The sequence below is a fragment of the Magnolia sinica genome, chromosome 7, assembly GCF_029962835.1.
Source record: "Magnolia sinica isolate HGM2019 chromosome 7, MsV1, whole genome shotgun sequence".
In the NCBI taxonomy this organism is placed as follows: domain Eukaryota; kingdom Viridiplantae; phylum Streptophyta; class Magnoliopsida; order Magnoliales; family Magnoliaceae; genus Magnolia; species Magnolia sinica.
The window spans coordinates 36,716,790-36,737,267 of NC_080579.1; the positions used below are offsets into that span (position 1 = coordinate 36,716,790).

A 20,478-nucleotide genomic window follows, 5' to 3' on the forward strand; every position below is an offset into this window, starting at 1 on the left:
AGATGTTCAATGTCCACACTCACTTATGAAAGGGTTCTAAATGATTTTTAGATTAAATCACTTTGGGCTAACTTGATTTGATTTTGATTACAAGAAAGGGAAAACTTAAATCCCTTCTTCAAATAAGATTGAAATATAGAACTCAAAATCAAATGCAAAAAGTTAAATTAAAGAGAATATTAATGAGCACTAAATAGCTTAAGAATATCACAAACTTTACTCTCAGAGTGGTTCTTGATTTTTCTTGAATGACTTATCAAACTCTAAAAACCATGCTCTATTTATAGGTGAAAAAACTATTCACTTGATTAGCCTAGAGGACAGCTCGACTGGTCGAAGGACTAACAAACTTTTAAAATTTTGGGCGCGATAACATAAGATAGGTCCACAACTAGTCGAGTGGCTGGCACGACCGGTTGAGTGGCCTGCACGACCAGTCGAGCCATGCACTCGACTGGTCGAGTTGGACCTCGAAAGGTTGCTGGACTTTGAGTCGAGCCTACTTGACTAGTCGAGCATTGTTCACTTGACTGGTCGAACAGTCTTCCAGATTGGTCGAGGATTCAATAGAAAATCTGAAAAATCCATAACAAACCCTGAACTGATCAAAAAAATTCTTAGACTAGTCTAGCCAGTACTTGGCCTAGTCGAACATAAGTCAGGATTAGTCAAGAAAATGTCTATAAAATTATATCATGACCCAAGGTAAGAATGTAATCAATATGACCTAACCTAGGGTCAATCTAGGGTCATTCATACCTTATAGGTGAAACTAGAACATTGAAACATCATTCACTTCGGTTGATAGTTTATCTTGAAGTACTTGAAGCTTGTCATTGTATTTTCGAAGATGTGCTTGAGGTAGTGACCTTGTAACTTTGAGTTCGAACTTAAGAAGATTACTTGAGCTTTGAATTCCAAAGTAAAGCATATTGTCTTGATATAGTTGAAGCTTGAAAACTTGATCTATCACTTGATAAAATACTTGAATCTCTTATTCTTGTACTTGAAGTTCTTGATGTAAAGTCTCTTGTTCTTATCCTTGAATGTAGGTAAGGATGATGTAAAGTTGAGCTACACAAGATACATATTCCAAGAGGTTTTGGCACTACAAAATTTGACAAATCTAAGAGCTAGATAAGATAGCATTCTCAATCTCCCCCTTTGTCAAATTTGTGACAAAACACAATACATTAAAATAATCATAATACACATAATAAAGAATCATGCACCACCAGTTAAGGAACCAAATAACAAACCAAATACTCCCCCTCAATATATTACTCCATAGAATTCAAGAGGAAGAAAATTTGCTATACTTCTCTTCTCTACTCTTCCTCCACATCTCTTCTCCACTCCACATTCTTCACATGTCATAAAAAAATGAACTAGGCACGAACTAGGCATTTATTAATACAAATTCTCCCCCTTTTTGTCACAATATGACAAAGGAAAGAACTTATAAATGAAGATGGAAGTAAAGAAAAGAGTAATGAGTAATGAGAGAAGATATGGTCAAGATAACTAGTTAAACATGTCCATGATATAAAAAAACATGTCCAAACACATAAAAATAAGAGAAATTCAAGTATAAAAGTTATTACATATCAGATATTCAAATACTAATCCGAACCAGAAGAAGGAGTAGGTATGGACGGATCAATTTGATGAAATCCCTTGTTAATGTGCCTCACATATTTGCGCATATATTTAAATTGCTTTTCTTGAGACATATGCATACCTTGAACCTTCTCCTTAAGAGAGCACAATCGCGCATCAAAATTAGAAGGCTGATAATTAGGATCAGCCACAGAGTCAAATTCAATCTCATCAAAAATGTCATCCATATTGATATCATTTGGAGGCGAAGCATCCTCCTCTTCAGTTGCTTCTGCTGCTCCACTAGCACCTGCATCAACTTGGTTTGGAGCCAATCTCAAATTCATCTTATTTATGTTTGAGTTGTTGAATGGTAGATGGTTAATGGGAGCCGCTCCAATAGGCGTAGCCACTAAACTATGGATGGCTAAAACAGCCATAAGATAAGCAAAGGGTATGTCACTGTGACCTGGATGGAGATGAAACTGAATCATGATATAACAGATAAGAGAAGGAAGACACACAAAGACTCCAGTTACAATAAAATGAAGAATACGAGCCATGAATGTAATAAGCTTGGTTTTGTTACTAGATCGAGGGTAGACATTTGAAATAAAAATCTGATAGAGAACTTTGTATCTGGGTAACATAAACTTGGAAGCAGGTGCATTCCCAGTACTCCATTTTGCATCCATATTACATAAAACACGAGTGAGCATTCTCTTCTCATATTCAAACAGTTTTGCAACAAGTATATGAATGGGACTACCGTCATCATTAACAAGTATATCCATTAACCCAGAAATAAGATGACGGTCTACATCAATTGGACCTTCTTTGGTCATAATTGTAAACGTCGGATTCTCAGAAGAGAAGTCACTAATGTAAGCATACATAGCCTGTGTAATGAAGTGGTATATCAGTTCGTCCCAATGTAGAATGTTATCCCATCCTACAGACTGAAGGAGAGAAACAATGCCAAATGGTGCCAAATGATCAGGATTATAGTCCATTTAGCTATCACATTGCACAAGCGAATATCCCGCATATACTGGGGATCTTCCTCAGGTGACTAAAGATGGCGCACCGTGATAGGAGCGGAACGAGAAGAAGAGGGACCACGAGATCCTTTCTTCTTATTTTTACCCTCCATTACAACAAAGAAATCAAGAAATACAAAGATGGCAAAAGAGGCAAGAAGGGTTTCTAGTAGATCAGATTTTTTGAGAGAAAACCCCCAAAACAATCATAAAGCATGAAATAAACCACACAAATGAAGAAAAGGAAGTGCAAAGGAGTTTTTTTTTGTTAGCTTGTTAGTACACCCACTGTCAGTTCACACTTCACTGTTAGCCACCCCCTCCAGGAATCGATACCAAGACCTCAAGTGTTGAAACAAGGTATCTTTTAAATCTACAAGAAAATAAAAAATAACGCATTAACCAAGGAGGAATCGAAGATGGGTTCGATCGGTGGAGGTAGGGCGTGTTGGAGAAGAAGACCCAAATGAAGAAAAAGAAGATTTTCTCCAAATAAATGGCTAAACCTGTGATTCACAATGGGTTGAGTACATACTCGACCGGTCGTGCCACGACTGGTCGTGCACCTCACAAAATATGCAATTTTGCATAAAATTTTAATTTTAAAAATATCAAAATAATAAACATATACACTATGAAACATATAGACACAAATTATAAGTTCATATTACACATACCAAGATCAAATTTCAGTCTTGCAAACCTACTTTTGTCAAGTGGTTTTGTGAATATGTCAGCAAGTTAATTCTCAGTTTGAATATATTCCAATGAAATTATCATGTCTTTCACTAATTCATGAATATAGTGATATCTAATGTCAATATGCTTAGTTCATGAATGTTGAATTAGATTTTTAAAAATATTAATGGGGCTTGAATTGTTACAGTATAAAACCATAGTTTCTTGCGCAAATCCATAATCACTTAGCATTCTCTTCATCCACACAAGCTGAGTACATGCATTACCCGCAGCAATATATTTAGCCTCAGCTGTGGTGAGCGATACGAAACTTTGTTTCTTACTTAACTAAGAAACCAAACAATTCCTGACATAGAAACAACCATTGCTGGTTGATTTACGATCATCAATGTTACCAGCCTGATCAACATCCGTGTAACTAGCTAATTGTACACTAGTATCATGTGGATACCAGAGACCAAAATTAGCTAAACTAGCGACATATAGCAAAATGTGCTTAATAGCTATTAAATGTGACTCTTTAGGGTCTGACTGATATCTAGCACAAATTCCTATGCTAAATGCAATATTAGTTCTGCTCACAGTTAAATAAAGTAAACTACCTATCATACTATGATACAACTTAGGATCCACACTCTTACCTGTTGAATCCTTAGAGAGTTTTAGAGCAGTACTCATTGGAGTATCGAAATTTTTCCCACTCTCAAATTCGAACTTTTTAACTAAGTTCAGAGTATATTTGGTTTGAGAGATAAAGAAACCATCAGGGAGCTGTTTGACTTGCAACCCTAAGAAATAGTTTAGTTCTCCAACCATAGTCATTTTAAATTTAGATTGCATAAGATCTGCAAATTCAACAGTCATGTTAGTACAAGTAAATCCATAGATAATGTCATTAACATAGATTTGAACTATTAGTATGTGATCATTATGTTTCTTTATAAACAATGTTTTATCAACATTTCCCATTACAAAGTTATGACTTAGTAGAAACTTAGTCAACTTTTTGTACCATGCCCTAGGAGCTTGTTTCAAACCATAGATTACCTTTTTCGGGCAATAGACATAATTAGCATGCTTAGGGTCTTCAAAACCCTTAGGTTGTTCAATGTACACTTCATGCAAATCGCCGTTTAAGAATGCACTCTTTACATTCGTTTGATATATTTTGAATTTTTTAAAGCATGCAATGAATATAAATAGTCTGATTGATTCAAGACGAGCTACTGATCTAAAGGTCTCATCATAATTAATGCCTTCAATTTGAGTGTACCCTTGTACAACCAGCCTAGCCTTATTTCTAATAATATTATCAAATTCATCAAACTTATCTTTAAAAATCCATTTTGTTCCGATAATGTGTTTATCTTTTGGTCTTGGAACTAAGTACCAAACATCATTTCTAACAAACTGATTGAGCTCTTCTTACATTGCTACAATTTAATTTTCGTCGGTAAGGGCTTCTTTTACGTGAGCCGGTTCTATCTGAGAAGTAAAACACACGTAGTTGCACATATCTTTTAGTTGTTTACCAATGCACATGCTAGTAAGAGTGTTTCTAAGGATTTGATTAGATGGATGGTCTTTAACTATCTGTAGTTCAGTGTTATTTTGACTAGATGAAGAGTCTGGTTTATCAAGTAAAAGAACTTCATCATTTTCTGAACTTGAGACAGGTGTATTCAAATGATCATTTATAACTACATTAATGGACTCTTGAATTACATAAGTCCTTTTGTTAAGAACCCGATATGCTCGACTATTTAGAGCATACCCTAAAAATATTTCTTCATCACTTTTGGTGTCAAATTTATCCAGATTTTCTCGGTCATGCAAGATTTAGCACTTGCTACCGAAAACTCGAAAGTATTTGACAATAGGCTTCTTATCAAACCATAATTCATAAGTAGTTTTACTATTTGATTTTCTAGTGTAAATGTGGTTAATTATATAACAAGCAGTATTTACCACCTCAGCCCAAAGATTTTTAGGAAGCATCATTCTATTTAGCATAACATTTGCTATTTCTGGAAGCACTCTATTTTTCCTTTCCACTACACCATTTTGTTGTGGTGTTTTAGGCGCAGAAAATTCATGTGATATTCCCTGATCATTGCAAAATTTCTTAAAACTGCTATTTTCAAACTCAAAACCATGATCACTATGAATCTTAGTGACTTATGATTCTTTTTCAGTTTGGATACGTTTAAGTACCCTTTTTACTTCATCGAGAGTTTCTGATTTCTCTCTCAAGAAGACTACCCAAGTATATTTGGTAAAGTCATCTACTATCACCAAAATATACTTCTTACCACCTCGACTCTCTGTTCTAGTTGGTCCAATGAGATCCATGTGGAGAAGTTCGAGTGGTTTAGATGTAGCATTGGAGTTCACCTTTTTGTGAGTACTCCTGGTTTGTTTACCAATTTGGCATTCGCCACATATTTTGTCTACTTTCTTTACTTTGAGTAGACCTCTTACCAACTTTCTTTTGCTCAATCTATACAAGTTGCAGTAGTGTGCATGTCTGAGGCGTTTATTCCATAATTTGGTTTCATCAGTATGGACCATGTAGCACGATAGATTAGATGAGCTTGAATCACAAACAATGCAGCAGGTCTCAGAAGTTCTGCGACCAATTAATATTACAGAACCATTTTTATTTAAAATTTTACACCCATTGTTACTGAATTTTACACTATGATTATTATTACATATTTGTGAGATGCTTAATAGATTATGTTTTAAACCTTCTACATATAAAACATTCTCGAATAGAGGGAGGTTAAAGAGTTAAACCGTACTTTGGCCAACAATTTTGCAGTTACTACTATCACCGAATGTGACTAAACCATCAGTCATGTCTTTAAGACTGGGGAACAAACCTTTGTTACCTGACATATGTTTGGAGCAACCACTATCTAGGTACCACTTTGAATGTGACCCATTTCATTACAATTTTGGGTTTAGGAGTATAGTTGGTCTTCTTATGTTTTTAGTCGTTATATGACCTACCCACTGAGTTAGATTTAAAGAGCTCCTTAAACAAATCAACATGTTTTGTAGCCAAAGGGTTACGATTCTGATTTCTATAGTTGATATGATTACTTTTAGGATTAAAAGTCTGAAACATTTTAGAACTTTTAGAATAATTTTGATTCAGACTTTTCCCTTTTGAGTTAGAAGACTTCCCTTTCACAAATTTAGGTGGAGTATTCTTATTCTTAGGAGGAATACTTTTATCATAGCCCAATCTAGATCGATCACCACATTTCTGGATCCAGATAAAAGCTTTTCTAATTTAGGATCACCTTGGGCATACTTCCATGTGTCCTTCAAACTCAAAAGTGAAGAGCCTTCTAGTTTTAGCTTTTCATTTTCAAATTTTAATTTTTCAACTTGGGACGTTTTGAAATCTAAGTCGCACTTAGTTTTTTCAAAGCGATCTGAAAAGTGTGATTTTTCTAAGACTAGATTATCAAAATTCTCTTTTAGTTTTAAAAACTTTTCTTTTTGAAGTTTTAACTTTATAGCAATTTTACAACTTTCCCTGTATAGGGCATCATAAGCATCTTGAAGGTCTTCTTCATTTTCATTGTCACTATTCAGATTTTTTTCATTGGTTAAATCATCATTGTCTGAAAAAGTGAACTTGGCTAGAGTCATTAGGGCTTTAACATCATTAGCCGACTCGATGTCAGAATCTTCTGACTCAGAAGAGACTTCAGAGCTAGAAGAATCATCCCATGTAGCCAACATACCTTTCTTTTTAGATTTATCCTTTTTAGGACATTTGTTTTTTAGATGCCCATATTCATGGCAGTTGTAGCATTGAATGTCTTTTAATGAATTTTAATTTTTAGATCTAGGTTTTTTTCTTTTCAATAGGTTTTTGCAAATCAACCCTCTTTTTACTTTTAAAAATCTTGTAAAACTTTTTAACTAAAAGAGCCATATCATCTTCAGAGGTTTCTAAATCGGAATCATTACTATTTTTCATGAGAAATACTTTTAGAAGACTTAAGGTCGATTCACTTACCTTTAGGTGCCTTAAAATTTAACTCATAGGTTTGAAGAGACCTAACTAACTCTTCTACCCTCATATTATCCGTATCACAAAGTTCCTGGATCACGGTTAGTTTTGAATTGAACCATTCAGGCAATGAGCGCAGTATCTTTGCACAGACTTTACTTTATAGGATTTTATCACCAAGACTCCACATAGAGTTGACAATGTCATTCAATCTTCTATAGAAGTCCATGAAAGTTTCACTTTCTTCCATACATATTTCCTCAAATTTGGTTGTGAGGATTTGGACTTTATATTTCTTGACAATTGTTGTACCCTCGTGTGTCATTTCCAAAACATCCCAGGCTTGCTTTTCAGTATCACAGGTTATAATTCTCTTGAATTCATCCGATGATAGTGCGTAAGTAATTGCATTTAGAACCTTTGCATTGGCACTACTCTCACTTTTCTGAAGATTGGTTCAAGCAAAATAAGGTGAAACTTTTATAGTTACAGATCCATCAGTATCAGTCACTTCAGTAGTAGGGGGTCCAATTGGTCATTGTGGATTGCTACATGCTCTCATCCATGGATTTTAAGAAAATCCTCATTCTAGCTTTTCAATAGGCATAATTGGGGTCATTAAATGGTGAAGGCCTAGTGATTGAGAGGCCATCAAATTTTGACATCTTAAAAAGTTCAGATCGATTAGCTTAGGAATTTAATCCAAATAATAAAGATAAAAATGAGTTATTAGGCTTTGATACCACTTGAAAAGGCTAAGCTAAGAGTCCTAGGAAGGGGGGGGGGGGGGGTGAATAGGACTACGCCAAATTAAAAAATTAAATGCAGAATTAGACAGATATAAATAAAGATAGCACTTAACAATCGTACAAAGCATAAATGGATAGTAACCTCAAATATACAGGTATCAAGAGGTTTATATAGATGTTGTTCTAAGGACAACCTTACACTAAAAACTAATGGCTTATGGTAAGACAACCTGATTTCTAGAACGGTCTGTGTATCAAAATCCCAAACCAATACAAAGAATAAAAATAGCAAAGAAAAAAAACTAAGCTATTACAACATTCCCAAACTTGCATAAAAGAGATTACAACATTCTCCACAAAGGCGTAAAATGAAATTACAACATTCACATAAAGCCATAATCAACTATCTAGCACAACACCAGAAATTATAGTGGTTCGCTTGGGTGTACACCAACTGTTTAGAAAAATAGCTACACAACTACTCTACTCCCAATATCCTCTCCCTCGGGGTATTGGCGTTCACTATGAAATAGGTTTTTTAAGGTTCACCTAAAACCTTCACAATTATGTCTTTTAAGTAGGCTTACACAATTCAAAAACCTCATGCTCTGAGAATTTCTGGATCACCTCAGACAAACCAAAACAAAGATTTTCCTGACACAACCTCAAAAACCAAAAAGAGATTTACAAAAATGTAAATATACTTATCTGGATATTCTCCTTTGATGAAGCCTGGTAGAACCAATTCGAAGTAGATGTTCAACATAGATGTTCAACGTCCACACTCACTTATGAAAGGGTTCTAAATGATTTTTTAATTTAATCAATTTGGGCTAGCTTGATTTGATTTGATTCCAAGAAAGGGGAAAACATAAATCTCTTCTTCAGATGTTAAAAGCTGAATTAAAGAGAATATTAAATGAGCACTAAATAGCTTAAGAATATCACAAACTTATCTCCCAGAGTGGTGACTTGATCTTGCTTGAATGACTTATCAAACTCTGAAAATCATACTCTATTTATAAGTGAAAAAACTGTTCACTCGACTGGCCCAGAGGACAACTCGATTGGTCGAAGGACCAACAAAATTTTAAAATTTTAGGCGTGATAAGATAAGATGGGTCCATGACTGATCGAGTGGCTAGCATGACCGGTCGATTGGCTTGCACGACCGGTCGAGCCATGCACTTGACTGGTCGAGTGGGACCTTGAAAGGTTGCTGGACTTTGAGTCGAGCAGTCTCCAGGACTGATTGAGGATTCAATAGAAAATCCAAAAAATTCATAATAAGCCTTGGACTGGTCGAGAAAATTCTTCAACTGGTCATGCTAGTACTTGGACTAGTTGAACATAAGCGAGGACTAGTTGAGAAAAAGTCTATAAAATTATATTATGACCCAAGATAAGAATGTAATCAATATGACCTAACCTAGGGTCAATCTAGGGTCATTGATACCATATAAGTGAAACTTGAACATTGAAACATCGTTCACTTCGGTTGATAGTTTATCTTGAAGTACTTGAAACTTGTCATTATATTTTTGAAGATGTGCTTGAGGTAGTGACCTTGTAACTTTAAGTTCGAACTTAAGAAGATTACTTGAGCTTTGAATTCCAAAGTAAACACATTGTCTTGATATAGTTGAAACTTGAAAACTTGATTTATCACTTGATGCAGTACTTGAATCTTTTATTCTTGTACTTGAAGTTCTTGATGTAAAGACTCTTGTTCTTATACTTGAATGTAGGTAAGGATGATGTAAAGTTGAGTTATATAAGATACATATTCCAAGAGGTTTTGGCACTACAAAATTTGACAAATCTGGGAGCTAAATAAGATGCATTCTCATTTATGCCATAGTTCGGTCTCATCAGTTTAGACCATGTAACATGATAATTTAGATGAGCTTGAATCACCGACTATATAGCAGTTTTCAGATGTTCTGCGACCAGTTAATATCACAGAACCATTCTCATTAGAAATCTCACACCCTTGGTGAATTTTACGCTATGTTTATTATCATAAATTTAAGAAATGCTTAAGAGATTATGCTTAAGGCCCTCTACAAACAAGACATTCTCAAATGGAGGAAGATTAAAAAGTTGAACCGTACCTTGGCCAATAATCCTGCAGCTGTTACCATCACCAAATGTGACTGAACCATAAAAAGTCTTTATCACATGTCATGTGTCTGGAACAACCACTATCTAGGTACCACTTTGATTGACTTGAAGCCTTGAAAGCAGTGTGGGTAACCAAACAAGCAACCTAGGAACCCATTTCATTACTGTTTTGGGTTTTGGAGTATAGTTGGTCTTTCTATGCTTGTAGTTGTTGTATATTTTATCATTTGAGTTAGATTTTAGAATCTCCTTAAGTAGATCCACGATTTTCTTAGCTAAGGGTTATGATTTTGATTTCTAAAGTTGATATGATTGCATTTAGGTTTCATAGCTTAAAAATTTTTAAATTTTTAAAAACTATTTTGATTTAAACATTTTCCTTTTGAGTTAGAGGACTCTCCTTTAACAAATTTAGGAGTAGTCTTATATTTATGAGGGGTATTTTTATCGTAGCCCAAACCAGATTGATCGCCATATTTCCTTGATCCGGTTAGTAGTCTTTCTAGTTTAGGATCACCCTGGGCATACCTCCAAGTATCCTTCATACTCAAGAGAGAAGAGACTTATAGTTTTAGTTTTTCATTTTCAGATTTTAGGTTTTCAATTTGAGAAGTTTTGAAATCTAACTCACACTTAGCTTTTTCAAAACAATCTAAAAAATGTGATTTTTTTAAGACTAGATTATCAAAATTTTCTTTTGATTTTAAAAACTTTTCTTTTTGAAGTTTTAATTTTACAACTATCTTACAACTTTCCCTGTATAGGGCATCATAGGCATCATGTAAATCTTCATCATTTTCAGGGTCACTTCTCAGATTTTCTTCACTAGTTGAATCACAACTATCTGAGAAGGTAAATTTAGCTAGAGTCATTAAGGCTTTGACCTCAATAGTAGACTCAGGTTCAGAATCATCCGACACATAAGAAGCTTCAGAGTAAGACGATTCATCCCATGTGGCTAACATGCCTTTCTTTTTAGATTTGTCCCTCTTTGGACATTTGTTTGTCAGATGCTCATATTCATGGCAGTTGAAACATTGGCTGTCTTTGATAGATTTGAAATTTTTAGATCTAGTTCTTTTCTTTTCTGAAGTTTTTTGAAAATCTACCATCTTTTTTACTTTTGAAAATCTTATAAAACTTCTTGGCCAATAATGTCATATCATCTTCAGAATTTTTACAATCAGAATTTTCAGCAGTATTTTGAGAAATATTTTTAAAAGACTTAAGGGCGATGGACTTACATTTAGGAGCCTTAAAGTTTAACTCGTAGGTTTGTAAAGAACCAACCAGTTCTTTAACCCTCATATTATCCATATCACGAAGTTCCTGAATGGCTATAACCTTTGAATTGAACTTTTTAGGTAATGAGCATAGTATCTTTGCACAGACTTTGCTTCTGGGATACTATCACCAAGACCCTACATAGAGTTGACTATGTCATTTAATTTAATATAGAAGTCCATGAAATTTTCATTTTCTTCCATATGTATCTCCTCAAACTGAGTGGTGAGGATTTAAAGTTTAGATTTCTTGACAATAGCCATACCCTCATGTGTCATTTCTAGAATGTCCCAGGCTTACTTTACAGAATCACAAGATATAATTCTTTTGAATTCATCTGGTGATAATGCATAAGTGATTGAATTTAAAGCCTTTGCATTAGCACTACTCTCACTTTTCTAAAGTGTGGTCCAAGAAAAATAAGGTGCAACTCCATTGATTTAGTTCCATCAGTGCCTAAAACTTCAGTGGTAAGAGGGGCTCATCTAGTCACTGTGGCTTACCACACGCTCTCATCTATAGACCTTAAAAGAATCCTCATTCTGGCTTTCCAATAGGCATAATTGGAGCCATCAAAAGGTGGAGGCCTAGTGATTGAGAGGCTATCAAAATTTGACATCTTATAAGCTTAGATCGATTAGCTTAGGAATTGATTCCAAATAAAAAGAAGCATTTAGGCTTTGATACCACTTGAAAAGGCCGAGCTATACGTCCTAGAGGGGGGAGGGGGTGAATAAGACTATGCCAAATTAAAAAATAAATGCAGAATTTAAAGAATGATAGTATAAATGAATAATAAAGAAGCTCAAGTAAATAGCAACCTTAAACGTACTAGAATTGAGAGGTTGATACAAACTTAGTTCTAAGGACAACCTAACACCAAAAACCAAAGGTTTATGGCAGGTCAACCTTACTAGAACGTTTGTAAGTATCAAAAACCCAAACCAATAAAGAGGCAAAGGAAATAAAAATTAAAATAAACTAAGTTATTACAATATTCCCACAAGTATATAAAATAAATTACGCCATTCACCATAAGTGCTAAAAATAAATTATAACATTCACACACATAGGCACATTCAATCATCCACCACAACACTAGAAATTATAGTGGTTCACTTGTGTGTATACCAACTATTAGAAAATAGCCACAAAACTACTCCACTCCTAATATCCTCTCCCTCGGGATATTAGCGTTCACTATGAAAAAGGTTTTCAAAGGTTCATCTTAAAACCTTCATAATTGTGACTTTGATTGGGCTTACACAATAACAAAAACCCCACACTCTGAGATTTTTTGGATCACCTCAAACAAAACCAAATAGAAATTTTTCTGGCACAACCTTAAAATCCAAAAAGAGATTTACAAAATGTATATGTACTTATCTAGAAATTCTCCTTTGAGGAAGCCCGGTAGATCCGATCCGTTGTAGACGAAGATGTTCAATGTCCAGTCTCACACATGAAAAGTTTCTAGTTGTAAATGATTTTTAATTAAATCAACCTGGGCTAGCTTGATTTGATTTTGATCTCAAGAAAGGGGAAAACTCAAATCTCTTTTCAAAGTAAGATTGTAATAAAGATCTTAAAATTAAATAACTGTAACGCCCTGAAAATCGGGGGTCGAGCATAGACTCGACTCCCGAGTTCCAACGCATCACTTATGCAACGTAGATAATGATGATTAAATGTTGTCAGTATTAGTGCATTAAACATGAATGGGATTATACCAAAACAGCATATCATACTCCAGAGATAAGTGAATTTTGCAAGCGGAAGACTGTATTAGATGTATAAGATATATGAACTGTAATAAGTCTTTGAAGTATGATCAGGTTACTAGGTTAAACATGTACATGTATACTCCCAAAATGTATAAAAAGAATATACATGTGTGCTCCAAAATACAATCATAACGAGTGTAATGATATCTAGTCAACATCCCTGTAAGCCCCATCGATCAGAACATGGTCTACATAGACATGCCTAATAGCTGCATATAGGAGAAACCCTCCTCATCATCCTCAAAGTCTGGCTCCGCCTCACAGGCTACGTCATCATCTGAACCTACAACAGGGTCTAGTTGGTGTGTACAACAGTCCCGTAACGTGGGAGTGAGTGATCAACTCAGTGGAACAATAAAGCAAAGGTTAACATGTTATCAATTCAGTCAAGCAGTAATGATAACGCAATACAAGCAAACATACCTAAGTACTGTGATTAATGCAAGAATGATATGAAATAACCCTCGCCTGCACTCCCTCAGCGACTTCATCTTACGATCGCACATGAAACACTGCCTCAGTGCTTGACCTGCTATGCCAAATGCACACGTAATGCAGTGCATGAGCGTGATTACCAAGTTCTTATTAGTCCTTTTCATACAATAGGATTGGGAAGCTAAGGTACCTCCCTTATATCAATTCTCAAACAATTATCCATTCTAGGGTCATCAATCCTAGTAAATCTCATACAATGATACGGTTCTAGGTCGCTGTAAAGGGCTCCTCACCTTATCAGTGCAGGCCTAGTGTACTCTTATTGCTACATAAGAGCTTGTCGCCTCTACGCAGTCTTAGTGTACGCTCGAGGTCACTATAAAGGCTCGTCACCTTATCAGTGTAGGCCGACAGCTCGAATACAGTGTCCCATACCACCGTATTCGGCTCACGAGTCTAGGTTGCTCATTGGTCACTACGAGAAGGCTCGTCACCCCAGCGTAGGCCGACAGCTTGACCACGGTGTCCCATACCACCATGCCCAGCTCATGAGTCTTAGCAGATCGAGGTACCAAGGTTAAAGGGATTTTCACTGGTGAGTTTGGTACCTTAGATTCAAGCATTAGCGTTCATATATGGTGAACATACATCGGGTCAATCAGGTTACTTGACGAGCTCGATTAGTACGAGCACACGTTGAGTTGATCGACATGAAGTGTGTAAGCACTCCGTGTGGCCTAACCACTGCCGACATCCCAAGTACGGCTCGGATTCATCGATCATGTCCTATGTGTCGAGAAAACCTCAGCTACCTATTCAGTGCCTGTTACCAATTGCCTGGATTATTCCGTAGTCCCAAACACATTCAATTATAATAGATAATCATACAAGCAAATCAGAACAGTAATGGATCAACAATTCCATTCATACAAGCATGTGAGCATTTGATGGATTTTAACTTAAACATGAATGCACACATAAGCAGTGTCTAAGTAAAATAGTCAAAGAATGTAAGTTACATGGAAGAAATCATACACATCGTTAAGGTAGTTGAGAATCTCTTCTCAACGCCCATATAAAGTACAATATATTACACACTTGTTCATTCAAACATTTCTACAAACACTTAGACTACATATTCCAACATACATGACGTATGTTGGTGATAGCATATATTAGGACAAATCCTTTCACCAAGGAGTTGTTACACATACAACTAGCACAAACACACGACAATTAATCATGGCAAACACATGTTCCAATTTCATACGTATACGATACTTTCTACATATACATGGAACCCACTAAACTTAATATAGTTCATATATATCAGAAACGCGATACAAACATTACATTTGGCATGTGAAATTGCACCCACATCAATAATAAACCATTAACCGACATTGAAAGCCTTGAAAACCATAACCTATACATTTATAGTCCGCATCTTTCGCGGGTAGACTCATAACGAACTCAGTTTTAAAGCTAAATCTTTGTCTACGGTAGATTGACAACCTATAGCATAAATTAGGTTAGATATTTCATCACTTATACTATTGAAAACCCTAAAATAGATTAGGGTTAGGTTTTCTTACCTAAGAACGGGATTGGTATCGCCCGTATAGCGATACAAGAGTGGTGGCTAAGCACGTGGAGCATTAGGGAAAGATCCCAACATCTATCTCTCACTTTCTCTCTCTCTTCCTCACTTTCTTCTTCTCTTTTCTCTCTTCTTTCCCTTAGGGTTTGCAAAATTCGTATGGCATATGAGAGGGAGTGTTTAAGGTCCTTATATAGGCCCAGGTTTGATGGGAGTGTCCCCAGGGCCAAGGTATACTTAGGTTATATCCAAATACGGACTGTTCCGGTCCAACGGAGCACTTCTGGTGGCCCCTTTTCCATGTGCGGTTGGACTTAAGCTCCCTGACCATGGATCTAGGTCAGGCTGAGTTTTCGTTCCGATCGGATTTGCAAATCAGCCATGGCGGACCAGTTTCAATTCAACGGTCACGGTCACTCGATCAAGGTCACAAGTACACCTACATGTGTGGGACATTTCTCCTGATCCGAGGGTGTATTTGGGTCAGATTCTGACGGTCTGAATCCTTATATTTGGCCCGCAAGCGACACGACTCAGATTACTTAAATTCAGATTTTTATTTCTAAATATTTTCACGTTTCTCACACACTTTGCTCCGGGCTCAAGTTGTGTATTTTCAGACACAATAAAGACTTAATTTCTGAGGGAATTATCAAGACCCGTAATGCAGTCATATCCGTATAGTTTCGGGGTAATCGGACTTTCGACGTGCAGTCCAGGTCCGATACGGAGTTTCAAGGTGCTCCCTAGAGCAACTGGGTTTTGAGATGGATCTTAAGTTTCAAGATAATATAGCATTAACAATTCTACACATTTTGAGTCTTGTAGTTCATATTTAAAGTAGTTCGAGCTAATTCTATTGATTGTTCAGTTTAGCACTTAACTAAATCGTGCCCTAATTACGATAGAATAAGGTCATAGGGCAGTTTTATGCCCCTTTCTGGTACTTTTAGTTGGTATATTATTTTAATTATTTTTTTAATAGTTCATCATTAAGTCTAATTCATCCCTACCAAATTTCATTAGATTTCGTACTGTAGAAAAATTCTAAAAATTCTAGAAGCAGCAGTTGTCCAAACTAATGATTTTCAGACAGTTGTCACAATGACCTATAGTTAACTATATTAAGTATTTTATTATATTTTTTACTTATTTTTATATAAAACTAGACTTATCAAGCTTCAATCTAAATTTTTAATCACCTAAATTGGAGTTATAACGAGGGAGATATGACTTTTCAATATTAGACATATATTACAGAATTTTTCTGCCGAAAACGGGCCATCGGCCCGCTGCGGCCCTGCCAGGCCCGCTTGCCGGTGAGGCTTCACCAAACCGGTGAGCCCCTCGCTAGTCGCTGGACTTTGGGGCGATGGCTCACCCCATGGGCGATGTCCTCCCTCCTCTCGAGGGTGCCGGATACATGCGGGACCCACCTCAGGTCCCCCCGAATTGTGTCGTTTGGCCCTCATGTCCATGTGAGGCATTTTTGGGTCTAATTTGCAAACCGGAATGAGTTTATTTGACGTGCAATATATGATTTTGGGGTAGGAGACACTAATCTATCCAACTAACCTATTAATTTTGTTAGATTCCAAAAGTATAAGGGTTAAAAAATAATTTTATCCATTTAGTTACTATTTATAGTAAGTTTTAGTTTCGATATTGTTCTTCATCATTTATACCCTAAGATTGGTGTGTATTATAAATGTGCTTAGAAAAATTTGAAGGATAGGATGGTGAAAGGTGAGATCTCGAAGGCAAAGGGTTAAAAAGGGACTTTACGCTTTGGGATTGAGTTTTGAAAAGTTAATAAGGTGTTAGGATCGACCCATTACCTAAGTACGTCTAACTCCAAGTTGGCAAAAATCTGGAGTGTTACAATAACAAAAGCTAATTAAAGAGAATATTAAATGAGCACAATATAGCTTAAAAATATCACAAACTTATCTCTCAGAGTGGTGTCTTGATTTCACTTTTATAGTGAATAAACTCTGAGATTCGTGCTCTATTTATAGGTGAAAATATTGTTCACTTGACTGGTCTAAGGGTCGGTTCGACTGGTTGAAGGACCAACAAATTTTTAAAATTTCTAGCACAATAAGATAAGACCGTTACTCAACTCGTCGAGCACTGCACTCGACTGGTCGAGTCGGACCCAGAAATGTTGTTGGACTTTGAGTCAAGCTTGCACGACCAGTCGACCATTGTTCACTCGATGGTTGAGCAGTCTCCAGGACTGGTCGAGAGCCCAACAGAAAATTCTGAAAATTAGTAACAAACCTTGGACTGGTCGAGAAAACTCTTAGACTGGTCGAGCTAGTACTTGGACTAGTCGAACAAGGTCTAAGACTAGTCAAGAAAAAGACCTATAAATATATGAAATGACCCACAAAGAATATGCAATGAATATGACACTATCTAGGGTCAATCTAGGGTCATCCAAACCTATTTGTGAGTAGGAACAAATGAAACATCATTCGCTTCCGAATCTTGATATCTTGTAATACTTGAAGCTTGAGTTCGATCTCTTGAACTTGATCTTGAGTTACGGTTGAGTTCTTGAGTCTTTAGCATATGGTAGTTGAACTTCAAACTTGAACTTGAGTTCTTAAAATTGATCTTGAAAACATGAACTTTAATACGCTTCACTTCAACTTGAAGATGTAGGCAAGTTCGATGAAGACAACTTTAAAATGTATGAACCAGATTACTTCAACTCAAAGTATGATACAAATACTAAATGGTTTGGCACAACAAAATTTGACAATACTACGGGTGCTAGATTTTCACAATAGCATTTATACCTTCGACTAGTCAAAGATCTGTTAGATCTTATCCCGCTCGAAATTGAAAATAATTGGAACTGAATCCAGTGCTTAAGCCAGTCAAAAACTGCCTTAGACCAGTTGAAGGAGCAAACTTTCTTCTTATAAATAGAGGTTCTTGCTCAATCCAAAAATAAAATTCAAGCCTATCAAAGTCCTTATTCAATAGAGAGAGAAGCCTCATTTCTTGTTAAGCTATTAAGCGGTATTTATAATCTTTTTTCTAGCTTTTTCATTAATTCCTTCATCTCAAAACTCTGCCATTCTGATTCTAAAATTAATGCAAGTAGCCTTTAGTTCAAACTTAATTAAAATCAAATAGAACACTGAACCTACGGTGAAGATAAGTATTCTTTTTTACTTTGTATTTAGTTTTTCTGAGATAGCCAGAAAATCTCAGAGTTGGTTTTTGTGAGATAAGGCAGAAAATCTCAGTGAGGGGTTTCTTTTTTTTGTGATAGCCCTTTAAAATCACAACTGTATCAGGTTTTAAGGTGACTCTGTGAAAACCTTATTCATAGTGAAAGTCGAGATTATGTGGTTAGTAATCTTGGGAGTAGAGTAGGTGTGGCTGTTTAAGAACAGTTGTTGACACACTGAACCATTATAATTCTTGGTGTTTTGGTGAATATTTTTATTACTTTTGTGGCGAATGGTTGTAATTTCTTTTATGCAAAAGTGGTGAATATTTGTAATAGATAGTTTTATTTACTATTGCTCAGTTTAAGCTTTTGATTATTATCATATTCGTGAAATAACACTACCAGAAAAAGGGACAAAGGCTAAGGATAGAAACCATAACTAAAGGCCTATTGCTACGGTTATAGTGCGTGGCACGTCCGTAGCAATTGGTGGTGTAGCTAAAGGTTAAAAACCTATGGCTATAGATTTAATCCATAACAATATATATCAATAGCTACAGATAAAATCCGTAGCTATACTTTGTAGTGCTAAATGTATCTACAGCTACGGATAATATCGATAGCGAAAAGTGGAATGAAATCTGTAGCAATATGCTAAAGTAAGCAATAGCTATGGTTTTAAGAACAAGGGCTACGGCTAATATCCGTAGCTACTATAAAAACATTATAATAATGGTGTCTGTTACCATTGCAAGAACTTGCTGTGATTGATAAACTCATCTAAGCTAATACAATTAATGCTGATAAGAATAGTACATAAAATGCAATTAGGAAAAAAATGATGCATTTATTACAAATAGCAATCAAATCATACAATGCTTCCTACATTCACATTTCTAAATAAACAATACCATACAAGAGTGACATACGGTACCATTCCCACATTGTTTTCCATCTCCAAAACTCTCATTGGACATTTGAATTAACATAAAATAGCTCTAGGATGTAAAAGCAATTACTAGAATTTGAAAATAGATAAAGAAAAAAAGTTACAAAAATGAAATGGCATTTCATTTGATACCTTAAGTGTTACACCAACAACCTTCAAGCTATCATGCTCAAGGATGCTAGGGATGGACTTGAAGTGACTGAGAAAGTTGCTAACCTGCAAAAAAAGAAAGGAAGGACACTCAATTGTAAACATGCAAGGCTGAACAACCCCAAGTATTCGATAGAATCCAGACATATGATATGAACATTTCACCTTTTTGAATTCGGGTCCCAACTCAATAGAAGGGTTTACTGGATTAGTTCTTACACTATTTCTGATCACAAAGCCATTGGTGAAGGTATAAAGATCCGACTACAAAACAAAGAAAAAAGTGTTAGGAATGCTCAAGATCCATTCAAGTAACCAAGATCAACTTCAAGAAAAGCATTAACCTAAACGAGAAGCAAATCAGATGTTGTCTTCACTGGAAGAAACCGAGATCGAGGAACATTTGCACCAATAGCATGATCAAAGAACTGGTTCCTAGAAGGAACGGTTATAAGGTTGTCTTGCCTAACTTGTTTGGGTGAAGGTTGTCATACGAATCAGCTTGAATCAACGTTTCAATAATAGTACGATTGAGATCTCTAATTTATTTATTTATTCAATACTTTATTTGATTATTTAACATAGTCCTATTCACCCCCCCCCCCCTCTAAGACTTCTTAAGCTCGCCTTTTTAAGTGGTATCAGAGCTTAGTTTCTCATTTTTTTGGATTAATTTCTTTGAATTAAAGATCTAGAGCTTTTGTAAGACTCGTATCCTAGTCCGTACTGTTCCTTAGACTCCCGTGATCCTCCCTATCAAATTTCGGTGACACACAACCTTTAGTTAGCATTTGCATATGACCTTAAGTCACATCCCGTAGATCTGAGTTGGCTCTACTCGA

General features: G+C 35.8%; 1 long non-coding RNA gene across 1 annotated transcript; it reads right to left on the minus strand.

Moving 5' to 3' along the window:
- Positions 1 to 19,669: 19,669 nt before the first annotated feature.
- On the minus strand, positions 19,670 to 20,037 carry LOC131250522 (uncharacterized). Its single transcript, XR_009173414.1, has 3 exons — positions 19,981 to 20,037; positions 19,802 to 19,862; positions 19,670 to 19,702 (listed from the first exon to the last, which is right to left on the minus strand). It is a non-coding gene; the product is annotated as an uncharacterized LOC131250522 (long non-coding RNA).
- Between the last annotated feature and the right edge of the window lie 441 nt (positions 20,038 to 20,478).